Here is a 14,447-nt window from a genome sequence, read left to right on the forward strand (position 1 = left end):
CTGATATGGAAACTGTCTCCTTTTCTTTTTTTAATACATATTTTTTATTTCATAGAAGAAGGGAGAGAGCGAGGAAGAGAGAAACATCAACGCTGAGAGAGAATCATTGATCGGCTGCCTCCTGCATGTCCCACACGGGGATCAAACCAGCAATCCAGGCATGTGCCCTTGACCAGAATCGAACCCGGGACCCTTCAGTCCGCAGGCTGACACTCTACCAGTGATGACGAACCTTTTGAGCTCGGCGTGTCAGCATTTTGAAATACCCTAACTTAACTCTGGTGCTGTGTCACATATAGAAATTTTTTGATATTTGCAACCATAGAAAAACAAAGACTTATATTTTTGATATTTGTTTTATATATTTAAATGCCATTTAAGAAAGAAAAATCAAGCAAAAAAAAAATGAGTTCGTGTGTCACCTCTGACATGCGTGTCATAGGTTTGCCATCACTGCTCTATACATTGAGCCAAACCAGCCAGGGCTAAACTGTCTCCTTTTCTGAATGAGACACATATTTTATAAGGTCAAATTATCTTTTCTTTCCTTGCAAGAATTTAAAAATGTGGAATTAATTCTGAAACTACATTAAAGTTTATTTTTTTAAATGTAATACAAAATATCTATCTTCTTAGTCCTAAAGTGACTTTGACAGACTATAGTAGCACTTTCTGATGTATGTGAATGAAGGAATTACACCAATGAATAAAATTTCAGGAGATGTTAGAGTAAAAAATGATATGTGATATTTGTGTTTACATCATAAGAGGGAATATAACTACTAGAGAACATCTATAGACTATTTCATCCAACAACAGCAGAATACATACTTTCTTAAGTTCACATGGAACACTCAACAAGGTAAACTACATTCTGGGCCAAAAAACACATACTAAGAAATTTAAAAGAAAAGAAGGGGCCATTATAATACTTCAACAATAAATAAATTAATAAAATAAAATAATAGAAATAATATAATTTTGCTCTCAGACTACAACATAATTAAGAAATCAATAACAGGAAGATAACTGGAAAACTCCAAAATATATGGAGATTAAATATTGTACTTCTAAAGAACATGTGCATCAGAAAATAAGCCTCACTAGAAATGAAAAAATACAGGGTGTCCCAAAAAAATGTATACACATGTTAATAGCTGTTAGCTTAATTTTGAAAATGAAATGCATTTAAATAAACACTACCTTTATAATTATTCAAAATGTGTGTTTTTATTTTTGAGAATAAACTATGTTTGGAGCTAAAAGGAAAATACAAAAAAAAACTTATCAAAATTTGAGAGACAGAGAAAAATCAGTGCTTAGAGGGAAAACTATAGTATTTAATATCTATGTTAGAAAGATGAGGTATCTAAAAATCACTAATCTAAGTTTCCAGATTCTCTCTCTCTCTCTCTCTCTCTCTCTCTCTCTACTCAGTGTGGTGTGATATCTAAGCATCTAAGAAGCCATGGATACATGGATGCTTAGCTTTTACTTTGACACAAAAATATGGCCCAGAGTAGAAAAAGCTACTTTCAGAAGTTACATCTGACAAGTTGGGAGATCATTCCAGAGAGAATCGCTATATCTATACCTAGGTTTTGCTTATATTCTTTGTCAGTCATTAATAAAGATGGAGGTTGAGTGATATTTGTGAGTTGGTAAAGTGTCCTTTGACCATTCAGCCCTATGTGGTACTAGTAGTTCTCAAATCTTCACCCTCTTCCTTAATACCTATACTACTGATGTTGCAATGCCCATCACTGAAATTTCTGAGATATATTTCTCTGCCAATTGGTTTGGGCTTGGCCACATCACTTGCCATAGCCAGTAGAAAGCTAGCAGCCCTGCTTTGGCCTGGTCCCTGGTGCTTCTGGTATCCATCATGAGAAGAGCATGACCACAGCCTGCACAGCCTGATCAGAACCACTCTACTCCACTCACACATCTGAGTGAGAAAAATGTGTGTGTTTGTTTTTTAATGTAAGCCCCAGAAATTTTGAGGTATTTCAAAAATAGGAGAAAACAATCAAATACACAGCATTAAAAGAAGTTTCTAAAATAACATTGCACTTTACGATGATAACTTCAAACTTGCATTTAAATTAACTAGCCAAACAGTTTCTTGTAAAATTCTGTAAATCTACTTTGGAAAAAACAAACAAGTAAAAATTAACAAAGATGTTTTTAAAAAAACGGCATGGGCAAAAATGTTTCTGTTGAAAATGTGTATGTTCTAGAATTAGCAATATCTTAATCCTTCCTGCCTCTTGTGATTCATCCTATGAGGACATACGGTCTTGTGCAATTACTATGAGCAGCAAGTTAACATATATACTGCACCATTCCATTATATAATTATGCTTCTATATAGAAGTTGATACTAGCATTGAACATATGTGACTTTTGGACAGAAATATGTCTATCCAAATATCTAAAAGGAAATATCTCTTTATAGTTCCACCTACTCAATATATTATTTTGTAGAGATGTAGCAAGTAGTCAGAAATCTGCTATCTGTGTGGGTAGAGAAACCAGAGGAGAATAAGAAAAAAACAAAAACAAAAAGAAAAACAAAAAAAACCTACAACTTGAAGAAAGTGAGTTTTATATTCCCAATAAAGCAAATAAAGTCAGCATAGCTATGACAACCTACACGGGGGTGATATCAAATTGTCTAGGCTCAGGGGACACAGGCTGCTGCTAACCTCATTAACTGGGGAGTCTAAATGCTGTCAAATTACATATACAGTGAGGTTTACAAATGAACAGCAGCATTTCATGCCAAAGCAAACCCTCTCCATCAAAACATCTAGCCGTGCTTTGACTAAACATAGACTCCCCATTAGTACTATTTTAAACTAAAAGCAGATAAAGAAGCAGATATCTAAGAGAATAGTAAATTTTAAAATGTTTGGGAACACTTTGAATTCTATGTGCAAAGTACTGAAGATGGTGGTGGTCTAGATAGTTTGAAAAAAAGAGGTATAAATATAATAGAAGTATCAGGTTTATACATTTAGTGACCTTGTTTTGTCTAGTACTGATAAATGATAGCTGAGAAACAAACTTCTAAGAATACTTCTTTAATCGTTCTATTTAGAAAATAGAATGAGAAAAGTTTAAGAACTATGTAATATGACTTTCATTCATCTTTATAGGTTGCATAAAATATGTGTTAGTTAATTTTTTCTTGACAGACAAATGTTAATCAAACTAGTATTTGTCATATCCATAGTACCCAAACTTAGAACAGCTTCTATAACATTCAAATGTTTAAATTGACCAACATGAAATTCAAATAATTTGATTCATTCATTGGTCCAGTGTTTCTTAACTGAGGGCAATTTTGTCCCCCATCCCCCCCACCCCACTCCCAGGGGACATTTGGTGATGTCTGCAGACATTTTTAAAATCAGGACTGTTGGGATGCTACTAGCAATTAGTGAATATGCCAGAGGCGGTAAATTGTATGCTAAATATAATAAAATGTAAGGATGTTCCCCTGCTGCAACTAAGAAGCATCCAGTCCAAAACACGAATCATGATGAATTTAAGGAATCCCATCTTATTCTAAAATGAAACAATGAAGTTGCCAAGAAAATTGACTTTCATTTCAGTTACTAATAAAAATTGGAGATATCTACAAAACTCTCCTGTTCTAGATTGGAATATTACCATGTTCCTGCATTTCAGACATGTACTCACATGTTACCAAATGGAAGCGTGCTCCTTGCGTGAACCTGATTGACTCATTCACATATGCACTTGCTCTTCAGAAAGCTCGAATTACTGAGAGCTCCTGGGTTTTCTAGATATAGAATGTTCTTTTTTGGTGAAATTTTGCAGGATGACTATGCTTCTACTACTATCTGATCAAGAGCAATGCAAATGATTATGTGGTGTCAGACAGCCTGGATACCTGCCGTTTTGAAGCAATAAGTATTACTAACATTCTAATACTAAAGTCAACTGAGCACTATCAATCTCTTTTATAAAACAACAGTTTAAATATATTAAACTTACACTGCATTAGTTAAATAAAGAAAAGCACTTATTTAGAATGAGCCAAATAAAAGACACTTTCAATGAAAAGATTTTACATAATTTTGGATATTAAAATGTATACCATAAAGGCTTTTTAAAAAAAAAAAAAAACAGTGTGTACTGGCAAGAAAAAATGTGTACAGTATAGAAATTGAGAGCTTTGGGGGACTTTTCTATTTCCTGAAGTAGAATAGGAATGCTAGTTAGGTCATGATTTAAGTAATAATGGCATACAAAGCAGAGGGCTTGCTGGTTACCAACTTCAAACAGAATTGAAGAATAATTTTTCAAAAGAAGAGTCAAGATTTTGTTAGCAAATCCACTGCCTCTGAGTAGATGAAATATTATAAATTCAAATAAAAATTATTGACCATTAGAGATCTTCCCCAATTTTAAATGTGAGTAGGAAACTAGTGAATAATAAATGAGTAGGAAAAAACAAATATGAAATATTCTCATGAATGATATTGCTGAGAAAGTGTCTTAAGTGTACATAATTTACTGTGGATTATAAATATCACCCCCATAATTTATTCCCAACACTGGTCAGCAAATGCTTTAAAAACAGCTTTTGATCATAAAACATATTATTATTAATGTACCTTGTGTTAACAGTGCTTGTAAAGAGATCAATGTAAGTCTATATTTTATTGTTAGCTTAGTACTCTAATCATTTATATTATTAAATTTAAAATGGCTGAAAAGGGTAAAAAAAAGTACAATTTGGCAGTTACAGAATATAGTAAAAAGATATTATCATAACTATAAATGGTGCCAGCTGGATACTAGTTTATAAAAGTGATCACTTTATAAGTTATATAAATGTCTAACTACTATGCAGTACATCTGAAACTAATATAATATTGAATGTCAATCAAAATTGAAAAATAAATAAATAAATACATACATAAAATTTCACATAGGATTTTATGTAAATTTTGAGGGCACATTGTCTCACAATTCAATGCACAACCTTCACTACAACACACTGACAACCTTTTTCTTTTGGTAGAACATACTCTAAAGAATAAAACCAAAGCTGGAACATGTAAAAGTAAAGAGAAAAGAAAAAATAACCAAAATCTGAATTTTTACAATATAGGTATATACATCCATTTTAAGTGTCATTTTATCTCCTAAAAATAGAGAAGGTGAATTAAATAAACCTTTAAAGAAGTCTTCTGAAAGGATAATGGCCCTGATAAAAGAAATAAGGCATGCATAAAGAATGCCTCTCTCTCTCTCTCTCTCTCTTTCTCTCTCTCTCTCTCTCTCTCCTCTTAGGATGCCCTCATCTCCTTCCAGCATTGAAACATGGTCATGTGAGGATGTGGGGTTTGATGCTGCAGCAGCCATACTGTGACCATAAGAGGAAGAACAAGAAAATTCAAGCAAGTTTTGGGGTCAAGTGTCTTGAGACTTTTTGTTCTACACTATATAACCTTATATGTCACTGTGGGTCAAGCATTCTGTTTCCTGTTGTTAAAAGCTTTACTAACTGAAATGGGAACACTGGAATATTCACCTATTGAGCATTAAAAAAACCTATTCCCATATTAGGAAGCAATAATTCATACTAGCCAAATAAGCTAAGAAATTTCTCTCCCTCTCTCTTAAACACACATACACCCCCCCATACACACACACACACACACACACACACACACAAACACTATCAATTCTTTCCAGATCCAGTTAACTTTTAATTTCCTTTGTATCTTCCCAAGATTCTCCTGAATTATGTATGTAGATCTGCCTTTACTTTATTTCATTCTCATTTTTATTTACATTCTTAATCTTGCTACCAATATTTCATAAAACTGAAAATTGTTTACTCTTAGGATTTCACAGTATTTATCAAATTATGTCTAATATGTTAAAGCCAGAACAATTTTCTATTATGATAATCAATCTGGGTGGCAGAATTTGTGTTTTATCTGACAGATTTTTTAAGAGGAAATGTTATGATTCTAATTATTACACTTTAAAATACTTGAATGTAAACTATCACAAACACAGCAAGATTCAGTAGCTAGGCAACAGATGGGAAATTTGAAGGCCATAAATTCTTTGCTTACTTTACTACAGTGCTATCTAACCCTTGAGAAGTAATTTACCCAATAGTTAGAAGTCAATGACAAGTATGTACTCATTAGCAAATACTGTTTTTATAAGATGAAAGTGTCTTCTCTCCAGGCTCCTCTGCACAATTATTTTGTGTTCTTTACTTGCTGTTCTATGTTTGTTAAATGTAGTCAATGATAATACAAAGAGTGTTTTATTACTGGCTTACTCTGGTGAGCATAGTATTGGACTACAGGTTGAAAACTACAAGTATGGAGCCAAGAAACCCGATCTTCTTTATCTAACTGCATTCCCCACCCTGCCTAATTTAGATTACTGTTGAGCAGTTTATATGCTTGAGCCTTCATATTCACTATAAATTATATACTAGTCATGGGTGAAAATTGGCTCTTTTCAGTTCCAAATTTAGTTCATTCTATAAGTTAGAACTTCTGAAAATGAATAGACCCTTTTTTAAATTTTTGATATTTATTTTATATATTTCAATGCCATTTAACAAAGAAAAATCAACCAAAAAAATGAGTTCACGTGTCACCTCTGACACGCGTGTCATAGGTTCGCCATCACTGGCTCAGCCTGTTCTTGGGCCTGGGGATGGTCAGCTTTCCAAGGCAAACTCCCAGGCCATGAGGTCAGCATCCGGGCACAGCAACCAATTCAAAGCGTGTCCTGTCCTTGGTCTTTCCGCAGCATGTATGTCTTTTCCAAGTAATGGACCCATCCAGAACTCCTTTTTTCTCTTTTTTCTTTTTGTTTGTTTTTTTGTGTTGTTTTTTGTTTTGTTTTGCTTTGCTTTTTATTCCTCCTCCTCCTCCTCCTTGCATCTGGCCTCAGCAGGATCCAGCCAGAGTTCCTGGGCTGAAGCGGGCGGGGGCAGCTGCCTCCAGGCTCCAGGGTACTGGAACAGTGGCTGCTGGGGAGCCATCCCTGGCCCCCAGTCAGGTAGAGGCTGCCATCCCCACCATGGCTGCTGCCCATCAGACGGAAAATGCTGCCTCTGCCCTTGCAGGGTGCAGTCCCCATGTATCATGAGCGGCCCGGGGTCCCCCAGAGGAGTGTCAATGCCACCAGCTTCTCCCTGGAAGAAGGGCTGTTGGGGAGCAGGACATGGACCCATAGCTGAAGGGGTGAATTCCCAAGACGGAGAGCAATAGGGACTCCTGGAAGGTTCCCCCAGGGCCTCGGCTGGAGTCTCCAGGTTGGGAGAGGCCGCATTCGCGCCCAGCACACCAGCGTGCCCCCAGAGGCCTGCTTGCCCAGAGGCATGCTCCACCCCGCAGGAGAATCGGATGGCATAGCTCTGGAGAGTTACGATGCCAGAGCCACGTGGAGGGGAAACGTCCTGGAGGCCATCGTGGCAGGGGGCGGGGCGTGCACCCTGGTGGGAGGGATCCAGGAGCTGCAGCTTCTGCCTCCCGCTGCGGGCTCTTCTGGGGGTTCTTGGGTTGTCTGCCTCTGCGGTTCTGAAACCATACCTGGATTCTTTTTTTTTTTTTTAATATATTTTATTGATTTTTTACAGAGAGGAAGGGAGAGAGATAGAGAGTTAGAAACATCGATGAGAGAGAAACATCGATCAGCTGCCTCCTGCACATCTCCTACTGGGGATGTGCCCGCAACCCAGGTACATGCCCTTGACCAGAATCGAACCTGGGACCTTTCAGTCCGCAAGCCGACGCTCTATTCACTGAGCCAAACCGGTTTCAGCAATACCTGGATTCTTGACTGAGGAATCTGGATTTGCTTGGCTAGTTTTTCTCAGAGAGTAATATCAGGATATGGGTCCTTTTCAAAGGCCTCGAAAAGGACCTTGAGTTGGTCTTTGCTGTACGTGGTCCTCCTGCGCCTCCCAATTGCTCCGGTCCTGTTGGAGGGCATGTCTGACGGCACCTACCCACCAGCAAGGACCCAGGTGGGAACTGCCTTCCTGCCAGCTGGAGTCTGGTAGGCAGTGTAAAGAAGATTATATGAAAGTAGGATAAAGTAAGGCGGGGAAATTTCTGTAATGGCTTACAGGCTAGCTAAGATTATGTGCTCACTTGAGGGTGGTTACCCTTATGAGGGGTCTAAAAAAGAGCCATTTCAAAGGTGTGTTAATCCATGGATGCAGACAATAGGATGGTGAAGACCTGGGGCAGGGGATGGGGGCAGGCAAGAAGGGTTCAATGAGGGGAAAAGGGACTCTGTAATACTTTCAGCAATAAAGATTTAATAAAATAAAACAACAACAAAGATGTGTTAACCTAGATGTACCAAAACAATGGATAGAAAGACATCCTTACAAATGGAGGTTTTCTTTTTTTTTCTTTTCTTTTTTTAATTGTTTTATTGCTTAAAGTATTACAAAGAGTATTACATATGTCTCCTTCCCCCGCCCCCCCCGCCCTTGACAATCCCCTGGCCTCCCCTACCCCCAGTGTCTTATGTCCATTGGTTATGCTTATATGCATGCATACAAGTCCTTTGGTTGATCTCTTACCCGCCCCCCTCCTGCCCCCCAACCCTCCCTGGCCTTCCCCCTGTAGTTGGACAGTTTGTTCGAGGCAGCTCTGCCTCTGTATCTATTTTTGTTCATAAGTTTATAATGGTCTTTATTATCCATAAATGAGTGAGATCATAGACCCTTTATAATGAATATTATATTAAAATAAAAAAAGATAGTTATAACTGGAGAGGGCATTTAAAAATCGAGAATGGTAGACACTAGGTTGCCCTGCTCATTATTTACTTTGAAAGTCCAGCTTATTCCAATGGGAAGATCTAGATTCCGGTTTAGTGACATCTTTGGATATGCCACTCTTTCATTTAATTTTTTTTCAGTCTACCACCATTATAATAATTCATTTTCCTTCACTTATATTCCTATTTCATCAAGTACTGGATGACTCTAAACTCTTTGGTCTCTTCTGAGAACACACGGTTTATAATGAAATAAATTACTAGCATAGATCTTCTTCCAGACCTCTTAAACTCATGAATTAATCCTTGTGGTCAGTTAACTCTAAGCAGTTAATAGAAAACAATCCGTGTGCAGATCTGACCTCTATAAGCCCACATCTATAGCTGGAACATATGTCTCTTTTATATTCCGGAATATTTTCGTTTTTCAGTTTGGGGAGGCTTAATATACTCAGTTTTGCATAACGGTCCATCTGTAGCAATTCTACACCCCTGCAGGTTTCCAAACTGCTCTGAAAGATAAATATGCCACAGAAACACATATAAACCTATGTGAGACCTTAATGAGTCCATAGATGATACCATCATTATAGGAGCAAAGGATTTAAAAAAAGCAGCATGTTGTAAATTAAAAATGTGATTTCGAAAGGTGACTGCTGTAGATGAGGGGAGCATAAAGGGGCTCTTTCATAATCCAACCTGAAAGGAGTTTATACTGAAAATGAGTAACCAGGGCAGCCTATAGCTAAACAATGCAAGAAACTCCAGTGAATACGCATAACCTTTGTTTTCTCTAGTAAATAAAATTGAAAAGCTTAAAACCTTATTACCTGGAAAAAAAGTAAGTCTTTGTTTGTTGTTTGTTAACTTCCTGAGACAAAAGTAACACAAGAAATCAATTCATTTGATAAAATAATTTAAAATTTAGAGTGAATTACTCAGAGCACTCGGTGATCTTTAACGCAAATGTTTTATATTTTCCTCTGTGCAAAAAAAAAAAAAGAGAGAGAGAAGAAATATGAAGTTTTAAATTGGGTGACATATCAAATTTATTATCAATTTTCTAAGTTTTTCTTACCCTTCTGTGGGTAAGTGAAGGGCCCATGAATAGAAAATCATAATATGGAAAACTCAGCATTGTTTTATCAACACCAACAATCTCAGCAAGGCTGTACCATAAAAAGAGGGCATAGGAGCTTGTGTGATAAAGGTATTATAATGCCAGGAAATGTTTTTGAGTATGATTCTCAAAACCCTTATTGTACTTTACAGAAATAGAAAAAAAATTAAAAAGAAAGAAAAGGAAAAACAAAGAAATAATAAAACTGCCTCTTAAATATAAGTAAAGGATTAAAGTATATATCAAACTCATGAACATATTAAACCATAAGAATGTCCTAGCAAACTGTTTTTCACTACATGGATGACAGCTCACCATTAGTATGGAGCACTATTATCTCAATATTAGGTAACAATAAAACACAGTAGGCTTTGTGTGTCAAGATGGCAACACAGGAGGCCCCTGAACCCACCTCCTCCCATAAACACACCAACTCTACAGCTACACACGGAGCAGTTCACTCTGAAAGATACCCAGAAGTTAGATGCATAACTCCTATAGTGGGCAAGTGAGAAAGCACCCCCAACATGATGGGTAGGGAAGACACACACACTCTCGCCATAAACACTGCTTTTGGCACAGTAACACACTGGGAGGGAATGCACTTCCCAACTTTTCCCTAAGGAGCAATGGGTTTGGATGCAACATCTAGTACCCCAACTCCTCTTTTTAATTTTTTTAAAATTGATTTTTAGGGAGGAAGGGAGAGTAAAGGAGAGGGAGAAGGATGGGCTACCTATAGTACCCCAACTCTTAAGAATTCCACCTGAGGGGCAGGCCCCCAAAACATGAAACTCTGAAAACAAATGTCCACAAGACTAACAAGAATATAGCAAACTAAGAAACATTTCTTATCTAGCCCACAAGGACTTGCTTGGCTATCCACATGGGGCTCAGTTATTGCTTACACCAATCTGATTAAAAAATGGACAGTGAGCCCAAACTGGTTTGGCTCAGTGGATAGAGTGTCAGACTGCGGACTAAAGGGTCCCAGGTTCAATTCCTGTCAAGGGCATTTACATTGGTTGCGGGCATATCCCCAGTAGAGGGTGTTCAGGAGGCAATTGATTGATGTTTCTCTCTAATCGACGTTTCTAACTATCTCTCTCCCTTCCTCTTTGTAAAAATCAATAAAATATATTTTAAAAAATAAAAAAATAAAGGACAATGGGATATCACCTCACACCTATCAGAATGGCGACCATTAACAAATCAACAAATGACAAGTACTGTAAGGATATGGAGAGAAGGGAACCCTCGTGCACTGCTGGAGGGAATGCAGACTGGTGTGGCCACTATAGAAAACAGTATGGAGTTTCCTCAAAAATTACATATGGAACTGCCATTTGACCCAGTGATCCCACTTCTAGGAATATATCCAAAGAAACCCGAAACACTAATCAGAAAGAACATATGCACCCCTATGTTCATAGCAGCATAATTTACAATAGCGAAGATCTGAAAAGAGCCCAGTTGTCCATCAGTAGAGGAATGGATAAGAAGCTGTGGTACATTTACACCATGGAATACTTTGCAGCAGTAAAAAAGAAGGATCTCTTACCCTTTGAGACAGCATGGAGGGACCTGGGGAGTATTATGCTAAGCGAAATAAGTCAGTCAGAGACAGACAAATATCACATGATCTCACTCATATGTGGACTCTAATGCACAAAATTAACTAATAAACAAAATAGATCCAGAGACATAGAAGCATGGAACAGACTTGAATCTCAGAGGGAAAGTGGGGGGTGGGTGGGAAGAGAGCAAGCAAAAAACTTGTATGCATAAGCCATGGACACAAACAATAGTGTGGTGAAGGCCTATGGCGGGGGTGTGGAGGTAGGAGACGGGCTATAAGGGGTCAATGGGGAAAAAATTGGGGACATACATAATACTTTCAACAATAAAGGTTTTAAAAAATGAATATATGGTTAAAATTAGCCCCGATAGCCTGTTGAGGGTGTGATACAGCTTCAATCCAACATGCCTTTTATGCTAGTTCAGTGGGAGGAGCTGGTGTTGCTACCCATATATATAGTTTTAAGGTGCTTTTTAAAATTGAATTTATTGGGGTGACATTGGTTAAGAAAACCATACAGGTTTCAAATGTTTAACTCAAGAAAACATCATCTGCATCCTGCATCCTGTGCTCACCACCCAAAGTCAAGTCTCTCTATGTCCTCCACCGGTTGTCGTTGATGCTACTTCTTCTGAACCAATACTATGAGACACTGCTATAAGGGACTGGAAAGGCTAACGGGAACTCTCCCACACTGCTAAAACAGCCTTGGCTTTCGGGAGGGGCTCTAAGCAGTGCTGATTAACTGTAGCAACAGGGGACAGAAATGTAATACTTGGGTGACTGATGGCACATTCCAGTATAGAAACTGAGACTAATCCCTTTGGATTGAAGAGACAGTCCTGGAGTTTCTTTGGGATATCTGATGAAGGGAAGAACAGGAGAAGAACTGACTTTGTATAATCCAGAGAACCAGGTTCAGAGTTATACTAACTTGAACATTAAAAGAAATGTCGTTCAAGACTGCAATATATAAAAATTAGTGTGTAAGTGAACTATCTACTGTTACCTTCCCCATGAAGCAGAAGCAGTGATAAATAAAGTAGCAATGTACTCGGATGAGAGACTTGGCCAACCTGCTTTAAGTTCTATCATCATAGTAAATTTTTTTTTAAAATATATTTTATTGATTTTTCACAGAGAGGAAGGGAAGAGGGATAGAGAGTCAGAAACACCGATGAGAGAGAAACATCGATCAGCTGCCTCCTGCACAGCCCTCACTGGGGATGTGCCTGCAACCAAGGCACATGCCCCTGACCGGAATCGAACCCGGGACCCCTCAGTCCGCAGGCCGACGCACCATCCACTGAGCCAAACCGGCCAGGGCTCATAGTAAATTTTAAATATTTAAATGTTTTAAAATGTTATTTGAATTTAACTTTATTGTTGAAAGTATTACAGATGTTACCCTTCCCTCAATATAATGATTCAATTACAAAGAAATTAAACCATCCTGCAAATAAGACATAAAAATAACCATATCTGTTTTAAAACTCTAATAAAATGTGCTCATTTTCTAGATAAAAACAAGTTTTTGCCATGTTTAATGCCATTGCCAAGTTGAACCAATTAGAACAAAATGAATTTGCAATGATTGCTTGAAACAAATCGGAAAGTGACTGATGTAAGAATAATGTACACTGCAAAATGTCAGAATAAGAAAAAACTGGACAAATAAGTAAAAGAAAGCTCAGAAAAAATGGCAGATAAGTTGCTAAGCAAATTCTTTTTGTCTTTATTAGTTGAGGTACAACACAGTTTTAGTGAAACTTATATCTAGGTTATAATGCTATTTTTATATTCTAATAACTTCATTTAATAGTCTTTTTGCCAACACCTACCCTTCCGTCCAAATTGACTAAGTCAGGAAAAACTAAAACCTTTGAAATACACACAATTCAGAAGTAAATTATAACTCCCCCCCATCAATAATTTATCCAGCTACTTTAGACAAGTCACTAATGTCTATGCTTATGATTTCTGACTGTAAAGCTGACAGAACCACAATGACCTATCTTGCATGGTGAATAAAGGGAGCACCTGATTAGAAGAGACACTTTTCAGGCAGGAGGTAATAGGTACAAGGGGAATGGTAGAATCTTTGTCTCTTGGCAAAGGAGAGAGAAAAATGAAACCCTTTCCCAGTGCCATTGGCAAGTGGTGTCTCAAACTTAAATTCAAATTCTCCACCAGCAAAAACAATTGTTTTCTTGTCTTATTAATCAAGAATATTTTTATTGACTTCAGAGAGGAAGGGAGAGGGAGAGATAGAAACATCAATGATGAGAGAGAATCATTGATCGGCTGTCTCTTGCATGCTCCCTACTGGGAATTGAGAGGCCCAAACCTTGGCATGTGAGCTGACCAGGAGTTGAATCCTGACCTCGTGGTTCACAGGTCAATGATCAACCACTGAGCAACATTGGCTGGGCAAACAAGTTTTTTTTTTTTTTAGTTTTTTTTTATTATTAAGTTATTACATATGTATCCTTATCCCCACATTACCCTCCATCAAACAAGTTTTAATAAAGTCCTTCTAACAGTTAGATTCTAATGATATTATTGCCAGCAATGCCATTATTCATGCCGAATTATGATACTCAAACCTTGTGGTAGTCAGTTTAAAACTACATTTGTTTCTTGAGAGTGATGTGGAGAGCTATTTTCTCTGAATATGTTTACTCACAGTGAAGTCCCACAGTGGAATGACCTTTATATTCAACATTTTAAAAGCTTAACCATACTTTCCCTGGGCATCTTAGAGTAGGAGATAATTCTTTCCCAAGAGAAAATAAAATTAAAATGCTGCAACACCTGTTGGAGAAGTAAATGCAAGGATAATGACAGAAATAATAGGCCAAATAATTATGTTAATTGTTTATTTTTACAAGGGAAGACACTCAATATTTATTGTGTTCTGTTGTGGTCTAATATTTT

At 37.4% G+C, this 14,447-nt stretch overlaps 1 protein-coding gene across 3 annotated transcripts in view; it reads right to left on the bottom strand.

Annotated features, from left to right (window-relative positions):
- The window catches only part of GRID2 (glutamate ionotropic receptor delta type subunit 2), a 1,396,175-nt gene that overhangs the window by 750,063 nt on the left and 631,665 nt on the right, over positions 1 to 14,447 (bottom strand). The gene's annotated exons all lie outside the window — the stretch shown is intronic.

The sequence above is a fragment of the Myotis yumanensis genome, unplaced genomic scaffold (genome assembly GCF_028538775.1).
Source record: "Myotis yumanensis isolate MYYU_CA2020_CCGP unplaced genomic scaffold, mMyoYum1.0.hap1 SCAF_1, whole genome shotgun sequence".
Lineage (NCBI taxonomy): Eukaryota > Metazoa > Chordata > Mammalia > Chiroptera > Vespertilionidae > Myotis > Myotis yumanensis.